We start from the raw sequence: 14375 nt of genomic DNA, 5'->3' as shown, positions 1-14375 counted from the left end.
TCCTGACTTGTTAATTTTAGCCATTCTGACTGGTGTGAGGTGGTATCTCATTGAGGTTTTGATTTGTGCTTGCATTCCTACCAAGAGCGTAGGAGGGTTCCCCTTTCTCCGCATCCCCACCAACATCTGTCATTTCCTGACTTGTTAATTTTAGCCATTGTGACTGGTGTGAGGTGGTATCTCATTGAGGTTTTGATTTGGATTTCCCTGAAGCCGAGTGATGTGGAGCACTTTTTCATGTGTCTGTTGGCCATTTGGATGTCGTCTTTGCAGAAATGTCTGTTCATGTCTTCTGCCCATTTCTTGATTGGATTATTTGTTCTTTAGGTGTTGAGTTTGATAAGTTCTTTATAGATTTTGAATACTAGCCCTTTATCTGATATGTCATTTGCAAATATCTTCTCCCATTCTGTCGGTCATCTTTCGGTTTTGTTGACTGTTTCCTTTGCTGTGCAAAAGCTTTTTATCTTGATGAAGTCCCAGTAGTTCATTTTTGCCCTTGCTTCCCTTGCCTTCGGCAATGTTTCTAGAAAGAAGTTCCAAAAGACTCCACCGCAAAACTGCTAGACTCATACAGGAATTCAGTAAAGTGGCAGGATATAAATCAATGCACAGAAATCAGTTGCATTTCTATATACCAACAACAAGACAGAAGAAAGAGAAATTAAGGAGTCGATCCCATTTACCATTGCACCCAAAACCATAAGATAACTAGGAATAAATCTAACCAAAGAGGCAAAGAGTCTGTACTCAGAAAACTATAGAATACTGATGAAAGAAATTGAAGAAGACACAAAGAAATGGAAAAACATTCCATGCTCATGGATTGAAAGAACAAATATTGTGAAAATGTCTATGCTACCTAGAGCAATCTACACATTTAATGCAATCCCTATCAAAATACCATCCACTTTTTTCAAAGAAATGGAACAAATAATCCTAAAATTTGTATGGAACCAGAAAAGACTCTGAATAACCAGAGGAATGTTGAAAAAGAAAAGCAAAGCTGGTGGCATCACAATTCTGGACTTTAAGCTCTATTACAAAGCTGTAATCATCAAGAGAGTATGGTACTGGTACAAAAACAGACACATAGATCAATGGAACAGAATAGAGAGCCCAGAAATGGACCCTCAACTCTATGGTCAACTAATCTTCAACAAAGCAGGAAAGAATGTCCAATGGAAAAAAGACAGTCTCTTCAACAAATGGTATTGGGAATATTGGACAGCCACATGCAGAAGAATGAACCTGAACCATTTCCTTATACCACACACAAAAATAGACTCAAAATGGATGAAAGACCTAAATGTGAGACAGGAATCCATCAAAATCCTAGAGGAGAACACACGCAGCAACCTCTTTAATCTCTTAATTTTTTTCTTAGTTTTTCCTCCATTCTTTAATAGATATAAAGATGACATAAAAATGTACCTTTCTTGGGGCGCCTGGGTGGCTTAGTCGGTGAAGTGCTGCCTTCGGCTCAGGTCATGATCCCGGGGTCCTGGGATTGAGCCCCACATTGGGCTCCCTGCTCGGTGGAGAGCCTGCTTCTCCCTCTCCCTCTGTCTGCTGCTCTGCCTACTTGTGCTCTATCTCTGTTAAATAAATAAATAAAAATTTAAAAAAAATTTTTTAAAAATGTACCTTTCTTACATGATCAAAGCACGGAGTTTTAATGTCTCACTTGTTTTCACAAAACCTTCAAAACAACTTACTAGATTGCAGTTAGATGGTATGTTCAAACCTTATCAACTTTGTAAACAAAGATGTTGTGAATCTTTGAAAATACATTTTAGCCTAGGAAGTGTTGTTCCCATGTCGCAGAGCTTAAGAAGCTTTAGAAAAGGCAGACTTCTTCCACACACATACATCCACAGCTGCAGGGAACACTCACACTGCAATGTGCTCCCCAGGCCTGCATCTCTGTGCTGTGATGCTGGGTCAGTCAGTACCTGGAGGTGTTGTAGAATTCCTGAAAGCCATTGCTGCATTGGGGTGACCAACAAAAACTGAACTGTAATGGAAATTTACTGCAAAACACATAAATAGAGCCCACTCATCACAAACCAAATGCAACCTCAGCTCAAGTTCTCCCTTAGCTAGAGCCCCAGAATAACCATCACCACCCCAACTCCATGCAACACATAGAGAAGTGTGATGTAGGAAGTTGGAATGTAAAGAGACAGCTGTCTTAACCAGTTACTGTTAAAATATCTTACTTTTGCATGTTTTGTGAAAATACAACCATGTGAACATATTGCTAGGGTTCGTTTCAAGGTCTTGATGTCCATAAACAAGTGCATGACCTTGAGCCTTTGGCTTCATGATACATCTGTCCCTGTTCCTTATTGTGCAGGAAAGGTATTAGAAGCCAAGTCAATGAGGGTATTGATGACAAATCAGTAGTTGAGTGTTGGCAATCTGAAGAAATCCAGAAATGCACTAAAATCTTACACTTGAGAGAAATGTCTTGAATTTAACAATAATCCTTAAAATATATTCCAGTATTAAAAAACTTGATAAACTTTCCTAAACTGTAGATTTTTAAAAACTTAATTTCAGTCACCCAGGCTGGGCCTTTCTTGGAATGGGCCCATACAAGTGAGGGAGCCTGGATTTTATGATTCGTTCATTATTTATGATTCAGTTTTTGTTACTGATTTTCTACCACATTCTATTTGCAACCCACAAGCAGATTAGAATATAAGAACAGCCTCTTTGGATTGGCTGAGATGAGGTGTATTTCTCATATTTGGGTACTCCTCTGTCAGCCATATATTGTCATGAAAATGCTGTATAACAACCAGCCACATGGGGCGCCTGGGTGGCTCAGTCCTTAAGTGTCTGCCTTCGGGCTCAGGTCATGATCCCAGGGTCCTGGGATTGAGCCCAGCCTGCTTCTCCCTCTCCCACTCCCACTCCCCCTGCTTGTGTTCCCTCTCTCTCTCTGTCTCTCTCTGTCAAATAAATAAAATCTTAAAAAACAAAACAAAACAAAACAACCAGCCACACAATTATTTATATATCTATTAAGTTCACAGCTCTGCAGGGTTCAGTTGATCTAAGCTAGGCTTGCCTATATATCTTGGGTCAACTGTAGGTTGACCTGATGGCTCTATTAGTAGTTAGATGGACTTGTATATATTTACCAGGGGGCTGTTAGCTTGTCTAGGAGGGCTTTGGCTGGGGTGATCAGGGCCATACTGTTCCTCTCCTTGTGTCTCTCTTTCTGCATCCAGCTATCCTGGACATGTTTTCATGGTAATGGCAGACATGCAAGAAAAGTCAGAAATGCATAAGTCATTAAAAATACAGGAAAACTGTTAATGTCCCATTGGCCAAATCAAGTCACAGAGCCAAACCAGGGAGAGAGGGACCTAAAATGTTACTTGGTGAAAAGCATGCATACAGTGAAAGATAAAGAATTTGGGCCATCTTTTGCAATGAAATCTCTTATGTTTTAAACTAAACGCTTGATTTTCTTGACCAACACATAGCTACCGTCTGAATGTTTATGTCCTCTACACAAGGTATGTGTTGAAATACGTAGGGCTTTGGGAAGGTGACTCAGCTGTGAGAGTGGAGCCCTCATGAGTGGCAGTAGTGTACTTGAAGAAGAGATCCCATGGAGCTCTCAGCCCCTTCTACCATGTGAAAACGCAACCCAGAAGAGAGTCATCACCCAGCCATGCTGCCCTCCTGACCTCAGACTTCCAGCCTCTACAACTGTGAGAAATAAATTGCTGTTGTTTATAAGCCACCCAGGCTGTGGTATTTTGTTACAGCAGCTCAAATGGACAACAGCACCATTTAAATCTCCTCTCCAAATGCCCCCCAGCTCAGTAAGTGGCACTGCTGTCCACCTGGCTCAGGGTGAAGTACATTCTCTGGTACCATAGCCAACCCATCAAAGGGTCATGTGTACTTTCAAAATATATCTAAAATCAGACTACTTCTCCATGTCTGTACTACTCCCGCCCTAGTACACGTTGCTATTTTTTTTTTTTTTTTTTGCCTGTGCTACCTAAATAGCCTCTTAATATTTCAACCTTGCCCACCTGCTGTGTTTCCACTACATCTATGAACAGTTTCAGAATGTAAATTAGATCATGCCACCTTCTGCTCAAAGCTCTCCAATTGCTTACCCATCAGATTTACAATAAAATCTAAAATCTCAACCATGGCCTATAAGGCCATCTACAGTCTGGTTCGTGGCTACATGCTCTTGCTTTATTTTTATACCATTCTTTCCTCACTGGCTCCACTGTAGCCACATGGGCATTCAGTGTTGTTCCATGAACATTCCTGACCTCAGGACATTTGTACATGCTATCTCCATAGCCTAGAATACTATTGATCTCACTGTATTACTCAAATGAATATTGATGAGTATCAAATGAGTATCAAATAATCACTTCATTCAAGTTTCTGTTCAAATGCCACCTCTTGGGAGTCTCTTTCTTGATCTCTTTTTCGAGCAACTTTCTGTCATTCTCATTCCTGCCCAGTTTTTTCTTCATATCATGTGTTACTAGTGGATATTATAATGTGTATTTGTTGAATGAAAAAAATAACATAAAGGAAGTGGAATAAAGTTCTAGGAGCATTACACCTAGCATAAAGATATTCCTAAAATAGTATGCAGGAGAACTGATAGCATGGGGAAACCTTACCATTGACAAAGGAATGTCTACCACTTCTGGCCATTTAAAACGTGTAGTTTGTTGTGGTAGTTAATAACCACCTTTACCTGGAAAGTTTTTGGTCATTCTCTGTTTTCTGGAATATGTCCGTAAGTGTCTATGAGAAATATAGAGACAAATATGACTTGTTCATCAGCAAGCTTAATGCTCATTGGCTGCATCCTTGCTTTCTGCTAACTCTAACTTCAGGCCTTAGAGTGCTCTGGTATGCTCAGGAAATTTGAATAACTGTGGAATAAGGCCAGCATCTTCAGTTGGGCCAAAGGAAGAGGAGGCTCTGTCGTTTTGGAAACCTTTAAGTCAGGGATTTTATCCTTTTGCTGTGCCATGGACTCCTTTGGCAGCCTCAGGAAGACTGGGAACCAATTTTCAATATTGTGTTTGGTTTTACTTGTTGAGAGGAAATTCACATGACATAAAATTCACCATTTTAATGTAAGCAAGTCGCTGGCATTTAACACCTGTAAAGTTACACAGCCACCACATCCATCTAGCTCCAAAACGTTTCTGCCATTCGAAAATAAAACCCCGTACCCATGAAGCCGTTCTCTTCATCTTCCTGACCCCCAAGGCCCTGGTAACCATCAGTCTGCTTTCTCTGTCTGTGGATTTACCTATTCTGGGTATTTCATATAAGTAGAATCATACCACATGTGACTGTCTGTGTCTGACTTCTTTCCCTTAGCATGTTTGGGGTTCATCCACACTGTAGCATGTATCATACTTCATTCCTTTTTATGCCTGAATCATACTCTGTTGTCTAGAAATACCACATTCTATTTATCCATTCATTTGTTGATGGATATTTGGGTTGTTTCCATCTTTCGGCTACTGTAAATAATGCTGCTATAAATATTCCTGTACCAGAATTTGAGTGTGGGTTTTTCAGTTCTTTGGGGTAGATACCTAGGAGTGGAATCCCTAGGTTACCACAGTGACAACATACTGTTTTAAAATGCATAAAGTACAATACCTAGGGTTATAAAGGAAACTAATTATGTTGACATAAAGTCATCAAAACATCAAATAAAATAAGTTTGTGTTATGGTGATATGAGTTACTTGATTTGGAAATATCCTATCTAATGGCAGACCTAATAACTGCCATATATTTGGAGTAGTGTGGAGTGCAAATGATGTTTCAAGGTGTCTGCAGCAATTACAGTGTGCTATAAAAAGGCTTATGTTTCTCGATTACAAGTCCTTAGAATATTCCTGGATTTTGTTGCCTGTTAAAGGCTAATGAAAATGGAGTGGTATTTTCTTTCTCATCCAAATTCGTGGAACCCATAAATCCTATCTAAATGATCCCAGGGACTTGAAGTGAAGACCCCCAGTTAAGAACCCCCTGCTTTCAAGAGGAGAGTGGTTATAAACATGGAACTCCATGGTGGCCCCTTCTTTCTGTGTCTCTCTCCCCACTATTTCCCCATGTCGTCATCTTGCCTAGGAAATCTAAGCTCAGCAGGATCAACTTGGACAGGTGCAGATCCACTGAAGTGGAAGCTAGAGAATCCTCATAATTCCAGAGACTTTATCACCAAGTTTTGATCTGTTAGCTTTTCTGTTTTCTGTATCAGATTAATGTTTGTAAAATTCAAACACCTAGGAATTAAAATAACTCTTCTAATGTTGTAGAGCGCTTCAGAGTATCTGAAGGTCTTATACATACATTCTTTCATTTAACCCGCTGTAAGTTGTGTGACTGCGTATGTCATTACCAGGGGTGTGAGATAAGGAAGCCCAGATATAGACTCATTTAGTCAATCAAGTTTGAAAAGCAAGTACTCACCCATGGAGCTAGAACTTGGGGTACTTGTGCAAATAAAAATTCAAAGTACCTTTTCTATTCAACTAGAAAACCAATATATCCAAACTTCATTGTTTACATGGTTGTTAGCCTAAAGGATAATTACTCCTTAAAATAAAAGCCAACACACAAACTGCTCTTGCAGATGAAAGGAACATTAACATGAGAATACTACCTACAGTTCAGTCCTAAAAAGCTCAATCCTTCCATTGTCTCAGGGGAAATGTTTCATAGATAGAGGCCAGACATTCAAACAGGATATTTTCCTGTAGGAAAAGATGAGATTGGTTTTAGAAAATCAAGCTTCATTATTCCCTGAAAAGAAAAACAAAATAGTGCTCAATCCATATTGAGGATATCCAAAGAGAGCGAAGAGCTCTGTAGACTCCCTAGAAGTTTCCCTAGAGAGGATTCCGTGCACTTGACAAGTGCATAAATAATGACAGAAAATGCAGTTCCATATGTCACAGTTATCTTGCTTTGAATGAAAGAAAATCTGTCTTTCAGTGGATGAGGTTTTTTTCTCCCCCAAAGTTATGTATTCAGAGTTTTAGTGTTTCTATTTGTTGTTCTCTCCCAGGGAGCAGAACATACCTTATTCCAACAGTGAAGAAAGAGGAAGGGCTGCTGAGCTCTGGCTATAAATATTTTATTATAGAGAGAGACAGAGATCACAGAGGGGCAGATGAGTAGCAGAAAACAAATGTGATGTTGTTTGCAAGTCCTCAGAGGAGGTTTATATTAAACTGTCTCTGCCAGCTTGATTTCTGCTTGGCTTTTCTACTGTCAAACCCGGTAATGAAACCCTTTTGTGTATCTAAGGGTTTTCCTATTAGATGAGGAGTGCTATATCTAGTTGAAAGTATAGAATTATCACGTTATAAAGTATACACAAAGAAAAAGCTATTATAAAATGGCACAGTGATGAAGTTATATTTTCAAGAAGGATGATCTATATTAATTTGGTTTTAGAAAGATGCTATCCTAGTAAAAAAAAAAATAGATTAAAAAATAAATTATAGGTTTTCTCCATATAATCATTTATTTCTCCCCTCTTACCCCAATGCCTCAGAGTTGTTGGAAGACTTTGACCTGATGGTATTTAGAATCTTTCATGATTTCATAATCCATTGGACTTTATTTGCTCAGAATTCACTATTAATGAGGACAAGGTCATAGCTTATTCTCTGAGAGAGAGAAAAAAAAAAAAAAGTCCTGTTTTTTTAACATAAGAGCACAGACCACATATCAAACCTGCCACTCACATATTTAAATTTCTGGGTACAAGGAGAAGTGGATAAAAGGGTGAATAATGCAACAAACATTCTAAGATCGCAGGGCTGATGAGGCTCATTTCATCCTGGGTCTAAACCACCTGAAATGATCTGCATAAGTGCTCTTATTCTTGAATAAGAGGAGAAAACAAGTGTGCAGGGACTAGAAGTATTTGTCCTAATATAGTTGATGGCAAATCTTTGTTCTACTTTACATAAAATAAAATCTTAGATTTTTTTTTTAGCAATTGGCCAGTGAGTCCAATAATACATCTGTCTTTGAGTTAGGTGCCATTTGTAGCAAAGTGTTTTTGTTTGATCTCACGGTCAAGGAGCCCAATATGGAGAGGCCGTATTGAATTTATGAAATGAATCTGTGGATCTATGAAAATCAAATGTACAAAATGGCATAGACCTGTGGTAAAAAAAGTTATGTTTCTTTGGGTACATCTCTATAACAGACACACATATAGAGATGCTTATTTTGCTGGTAAGAAAATGTGTGGGTAAACTAGAACTTTTGGGGTTTTTTTGTTTTATTTTACAAATTATTCACAGATGACAGGTCACTGATTTTTGGTTTTAAGAGCTAAATTCAGTTGTCTGAAATGCTGCTTGGGTTGGTTTTGTACTTACTAAAAACCAGAACTAACATTCTTTACTATTCACTATTGGCCGGGTACCTTATATAGGACATTTTCACTTGATCTTGAGGACCCCTCTGTATTATGGAAAATTCTGTCCATCTCCATTTTTCAGATGAACAAATAAACTTGAGGAATGACGAATTGGCCCAAACTGTGCAGCAAGGCTGGAGCCAAGTCTGTTGATTCCAAAGTCAACCCCTTCCTCTTGAAGGTTGGAAATATTCAATTTAATTGACATCAGTACCTCATATTAATATGTACATTATCAGCAGGTTCAGAGTAGTGTAGTTGTTATGTGAACATAGTCTACTGAGCATTCAGATTGCTTTTTCTAGGTCAGTAGTGGCAATCTGGTTTTACAGAGATATAGATAAAGGTTTCTTAGTGGCATGTTTAAAGGAAAAGAAATTTGAGAGGAGAGTTTTAATCTAGGCACATATTAAATTTATGGCATCTGACTTTTTTTATTTTGGTTATTTGTAGTATAAATAGAAAGTTAAAAATAATGCTAATTACAAAATAAAGTTTAAAACCAAAATATTGATTAATTATATAGAAAATGTAATATAATGGTATTAATAAAATATAAAAATAAGATACATTTATTTTGTTTTACTTTTCTGGATCAAAGTATTTCTGTTGTAAAATATATTGAATTATTGTTATGTGAGAGACCCATATGGCTGTATCAGTCTTAAAATTGCATTTCCTGACAAGGTGGCTTATCTTCTGCTGCTCTGAAATATATGAAGAGAATATCACAAGGCTTTAAAAGGAAGTTATGTCTACTTATGTTTTAGCTGATTTTGAACTAAATTAAAAACCTGTGTTTTAACAGGTTAAAAGCATGCAAGAACTGAGCTTTCAGAACCATCTAGGATTTCCTGTTATCTATGCAAGACATTCATTTTTAGCAAGTTCTGATCTTAGCAATGGTAGTTTAAAACATAGGGCATGCTTTTAAGAAGATGATTTTACCAGCAAATTACTTTCCATGAAATAGAAATAAATCAAGTTTAAATTTAACCGGTTTTCAAGAAGTAAACTTAATGGGAAAATATTTGCAACAGCTTTAAAACATAAATCTCTGTCCCTAAGGGAAGCCTTAAACATTTTTCGAATGCATAGGAAAGTAGATACTTAAAGTGTGATACTTCCACTTTTTATGTCACAAAGTACTGGCATTTTTACAGAAAATACAAGTGTAGTAAGTATGTACGCTGTGTACCTACAGTTAACTGATGCATATAATAAAATAAAAGCAGGTATTTCTTATTATTCAAGGAGAAAAATGGAGCCGTCTTCTGGAAACGGTTTGGGTTGTCCCATAATGGGTAGGATAGACTGTCAACCTATAATTATTTTCAGGGAGGTTTTCTTTGGACTTGTCTGAAAATTGGATGAGCAGTGATTAATATCGGGAAGAAGAAAAGAACTGGGACCTGCGATTTGTCCTTTTAATAGGATAGGAGAGAATAACTGCTTTCAATTTTTGGATCTTTCATGAAGCATATGAAATCTGTATTTAGTCCCTTTGTATCCAATCAATAGTATTTATATATTTACTCATTTAAATGGCAGTGCTGTGCTGGACCATAAGCAAGGCTAGGAACTTACACATAACTTTGAATCAGCCAATGTATGTATAGTCAGTCTTCATTATTCGTGGATTTTGTATTTACAAATTCACCATCACATGTGTTTTTGCATTTCTATGCTTTTGCTGGTGGTTTTGCTGTTTGAAATGGTCCCCGAGCAGAGTGCTGAGGTGCCGTCCAGTATTCCTCAGTGTGATGTGCCTTGTGGAATAAATACATGTCTTTGGCAATCTTCATTCAGGTGTGAGTTCTGGTGCTGTTGGCTAAGTTGAATGTTAATGAATCAACAATATATATATTAAATGTGTCTTTAAACAGAAACGCATATAAAACTCTGAAACAAGATTATGTGTTGGTTGATGGATGAGCATGTTTGGGATCAGAGACTTGAAGAACCCTGGATTTCTTGTAGGAGCAATGGGTTCAGCATTCACTCATTTGGTGTTTGCAGCTACTGTATAGAATATGACTACTGCAAATAATGAGAATCGACCATATGCAACGTACAATTACTAGAGAGCAGGCTCGGCCCCAGAGAGTCAGGGACCAAGGGCACATTTACTGCCTCCATAGGGCTCACTCCCTGTTGAAGAACTGGACTCACATTGGACCAGTGTGAGAAAGTGCTATGACAGATGCAGGTAAGGTGCTAAGGGGAGCCTAACACTGCTGGAGGGTCCAGGTAATCCCAGATCAGTAGATGCATGCCTGAGAGAATGGAACAGTAGAGAAAGGATGTGCAGCATGCACAGGAATGGGAAGTAAGTGAGGTTGTTTATTTTTAAATGGAGCAGAATGTTGGTGGGTTTCTGACACATGTTGATACCATGTTGTTACAGAAATATACTGTGGCAAAATGCTTCCACCTCTTGCCAAAATGAACACTGAAGAAAAATGAAGAACACTGAAGAACTCCAACAAAAAGTTGCAGGACAGAAATAGCCAAACTCCTCTGGAGTCCGATTCATCCACAGCCATCAAAAAAAGGTAGGGGGATGAATTATGTTATGGTTTTGCTCTTTTAAATTTTATTTTAAATAATGTACACACACACACACACACACACACATATGCACAGTAGAATACTCTTCAGCCATAAAAAGGGAAGTCCTGCCATTTGAGACGGCATGGATGGACCTTGAGAGCATTATGCTAAGTGAAATAAGTCACATGTGCAGAAAGACAAATACCATATGATCTCACTTATATGTGGAATCAGTTAAAAAAAAATTTTTTTTAAATCCGAGCTAAAAGTTACAGAGACTATATTGCAGGTTGCTAGAGGTGGGCAGGAGGATGGGGAGTCAGTAGAATGGTGAAGGTGGTCAAAAGATACAAACTTCCAGTTATAAAATAAGTTATGGGGATGTAATATGCAGCACGGTGACTGTAGTTAACCATATTGTATTGTGTATATGAAAGTTGATAAACTTTCTGAAAGGGTTCTAAAATGGGGTGCTGTGGGAACCCTTACTTTCTCCACCCCAAACCCTTTTCAGAAGCCTTTGGCATCAGAAAACAGGCCCAGTGCAGTCTCCCTGCTCGGTGGGAAGCCCGCTTCTCCCTCTCCCACTCCCTCTGCTTGTGTTCCCTCTCTTGCTGTGTCTCTCTCTGTCAAATAAATAAATAAAATATTTTTTTAAAAAAAGAAAGAAAACAGGCCCAGTACAGCAATTATAGTGTCAGGTAATTGAAAAGATTCTTGAGACACCATAAGGTATATACATGTACAGCTGTAATCAAACAAAGGAAAGGGTACAACAGGAGAAAGCAAGCCCAGCAAGCACTAGAGGGGACTGAGACTTCTAGGTGCAGCTCTCAGGGTCCTTTCTCCATCACACATGATGCCCTTAGTCTTCAGATCATGAACCACCAAGATACACATATGACACGTTGGTCTCAGGGGAGCCAAGAATCAGGCTTACTGAGGAGCATTTTGTACCCCACAGCTCAGGGAGCTAAAAGCAGTCTTTGTGAACAGGTAAACAGGTGTAAACCATCAATCCACTCAGTTTCCATAAACAGCATAGACAGGCTGGTACAGTTTGCCTTGGGGGGCATTTCGGACTTCTAATAGCAAGTTATAAATCACTAGCTATTACATTTCACTTCTTTCTTGGCCAAGAATCAATACCATGGTTCCAGGTGCCCTTTAGCGTAAGCACAGAACTACCCAAGATCAATTGGGTATCCTGATGTACTCAGAGAATTGAACCATGATGAAAAGATCCAAGAAAACCTACAGGTGGTATACCACATTCTGTGATTGGTCTTGTCATCCACTGGATCAGATACAACTCTGATTAGCTGGAGAGATCTTTACAAGGATAGGCTTCCAAATGGTCAAAGTTCCTGAAAAAGTAACTGTATGCTGAAGCAATAAGATTAGTAGTTGGTTTAGGTTGATTTCTCTGGAATCAAATAGTGAGACAAAAAATTGGGGTACTGGTGTTTATTTGGAAGGTGATGCCAGTATACCTTTATAGGGAAATGGGGATGTGGGGTGGGAAAGAGAAGGAAAACAGAAAAAGTACCTTATTGTTACTGTGACCAAGAGGAGTATGATCCCATTGGGCAATTTTGGGATACAGTATAGAACATACCTTGGATTTATCCTAGCCAAGGGCAAGGGAATCAGCCACCTTTTCCCATTTGCCTTGATGGAAGACTGCTCCCCTGGATAGAAGTGAAGGGTGTTAACTCCCTGGCATCTGTGGCCTGCCATAGATGTGGGCCAAGAGGACTCCAGCAGCCAGAGGAAGCCTCAGGCAAAGAACCCCAGGTGTTTGCCATTGGAAGCTGCCATCAGATCAGCATGCACAGAAATGATGAGTGCCAAGAGGATATGGATGGAGCACTGATAGTTTCTGCTCTAAGAAGTGACAACAACAGGGATGCTCATGATTATATTAGTGGAGCTATCATTTGTCAAGTATGAAGCCATGTACTATAATAAATGCATTACATCTTATCATTTAATTCTTATTTGTCACTCAGTACCAGGTGCAGGGGAGGGGAAATGTGTATTTTATCACCACAGTCCTGCAGCATATATATTGATTCTGGTCTTCCATGTATAGATGAGCAGATAAGGTTGAGCAAGGGTAACCAGATTCTCGGGAGTAACACATACAGGACATAGAGCTGGGATTCAGATTCTGGTTTGGCTCCAAAACCATCCGTTGGGCACCATTGTAATCCTTAAGTCACTAATTAATTATTTTTCTGACACCCATTTATTTGAAAGTTGGCAGGAGCCATTTAGATTTGGGGATGCAAAAAAAATGCCCATGTTCTTAAGGAGAGCAGGAAAAGAAAGACCAGAAAACATGGAGTATAATAAGAGCCATACGGAAGTGTGTTACTGCTATTAAGTAGGATCAAGAAAGAGGTTATCAGTTGTTGCTGTATAACAAATAACTCCACGACTTAGTGGCTGAACACAACAAGTATGTAATATTGCTGACTGGTCTGTGGGTGAGTTAAAAAGTTCTGCTGATGTGGGCCAGGTTTAGCTGGTCTGAGGTAGGTTCACTCATTCATCTGCAATCAGCTAACAGTGGCTGGGGACTGGCTAGTCTAAGATGCTTTACATCACACACCTGGTAACTGATTGAACTGGATCGGGGTGCATGGATGGCTCAGTCATTAAGCGTCTGCCTTCGGCTCAGGTCATGATCCCAGGGTCCTGGGATCGAGCCCCACATCAGGCTCCCTGCTCCGCAGGAAGCCTGCTTCTCCCTCTCCCACTCCCCCTGCCTGTGTTCCCTCTCTCGCTGTGTCTCTCTCTGTCAAATAAATAAATAAATATAATCTTCAAAAAAAAAAAAAGAATGTAGCTGGATCAACTCAGTTCTCCAGTGGCTAGCCTGGGCTTGTTCCCATGGTGGCTAGGGAAGGTTTGAGAGTGAATGAAAGTGTGCAAGGCTTCCTGAGGCCGAGGCTCAGAACAGTCACTTCTGCTGCATGATATAGGCCAAAGTAAATCACAAGACCAGCCCAGATGTAGAAATAAACTCCACCTCTTGGTAAGAGGAGCTTCAAGGTCACATGGCCAAAGGGCACTGACACAGGAAGGGGAGATGTACCAAGAAGAGAAACATCTGGATTTAAGCTTACAGGGTGAGTAGGTATTCCCCCAGCCAGAATAAAGTAGGAAGTAAATTTGAGGCAAGGAGGGTAGTGTATTTTCAGAGACACCCAATGCCCCATAATGAAGGCATATAGTGCTGAGGGCAAGAGACAAGCACCGGGAGAGAGAACAGCATTAAAGACTAGAGGTATGTAAATGTACCAGAATTCAAGCAAAGAAAAGTTAATTTGTAGGAAGAATAACATTTA

The 14375-nt window shown here is 39.3% G+C and overlaps 1 protein-coding gene across 2 annotated transcripts in view; it reads left to right on the top strand.

Moving 5' to 3' along the window:
• Positions 1 to 14375, top strand: part of PAK5 (p21 (RAC1) activated kinase 5) — a 289610-nt gene that overhangs the window by 111395 nt on the left and 163840 nt on the right. The window contains exons 1-2 of one of the 2 annotated variants that reach the window (XM_032419649.1): positions 7559 to 8647; positions 10874 to 11021. The gene's annotated coding sequence lies outside the window, so the exon portion shown is untranslated. Of the gene's footprint in view, positions 1 to 7558; positions 8648 to 10873; positions 11022 to 14375 lie in introns of those variants that run through there. The other variant, XM_032419648.1, reaches the window with a different exon arrangement.

The sequence above is a fragment of the Phoca vitulina genome, unplaced genomic scaffold, assembly GCF_004348235.1.
Source record: "Phoca vitulina isolate PV1807 unplaced genomic scaffold, GSC_HSeal_1.0 scaffold22, whole genome shotgun sequence".
NCBI lineage: Eukaryota > Metazoa > Chordata > Mammalia > Carnivora > Phocidae > Phoca > Phoca vitulina.
Note: the sequence above shows the minus strand (reverse complement) of the source record. Positions and strands in the feature narration are given on the sequence as shown.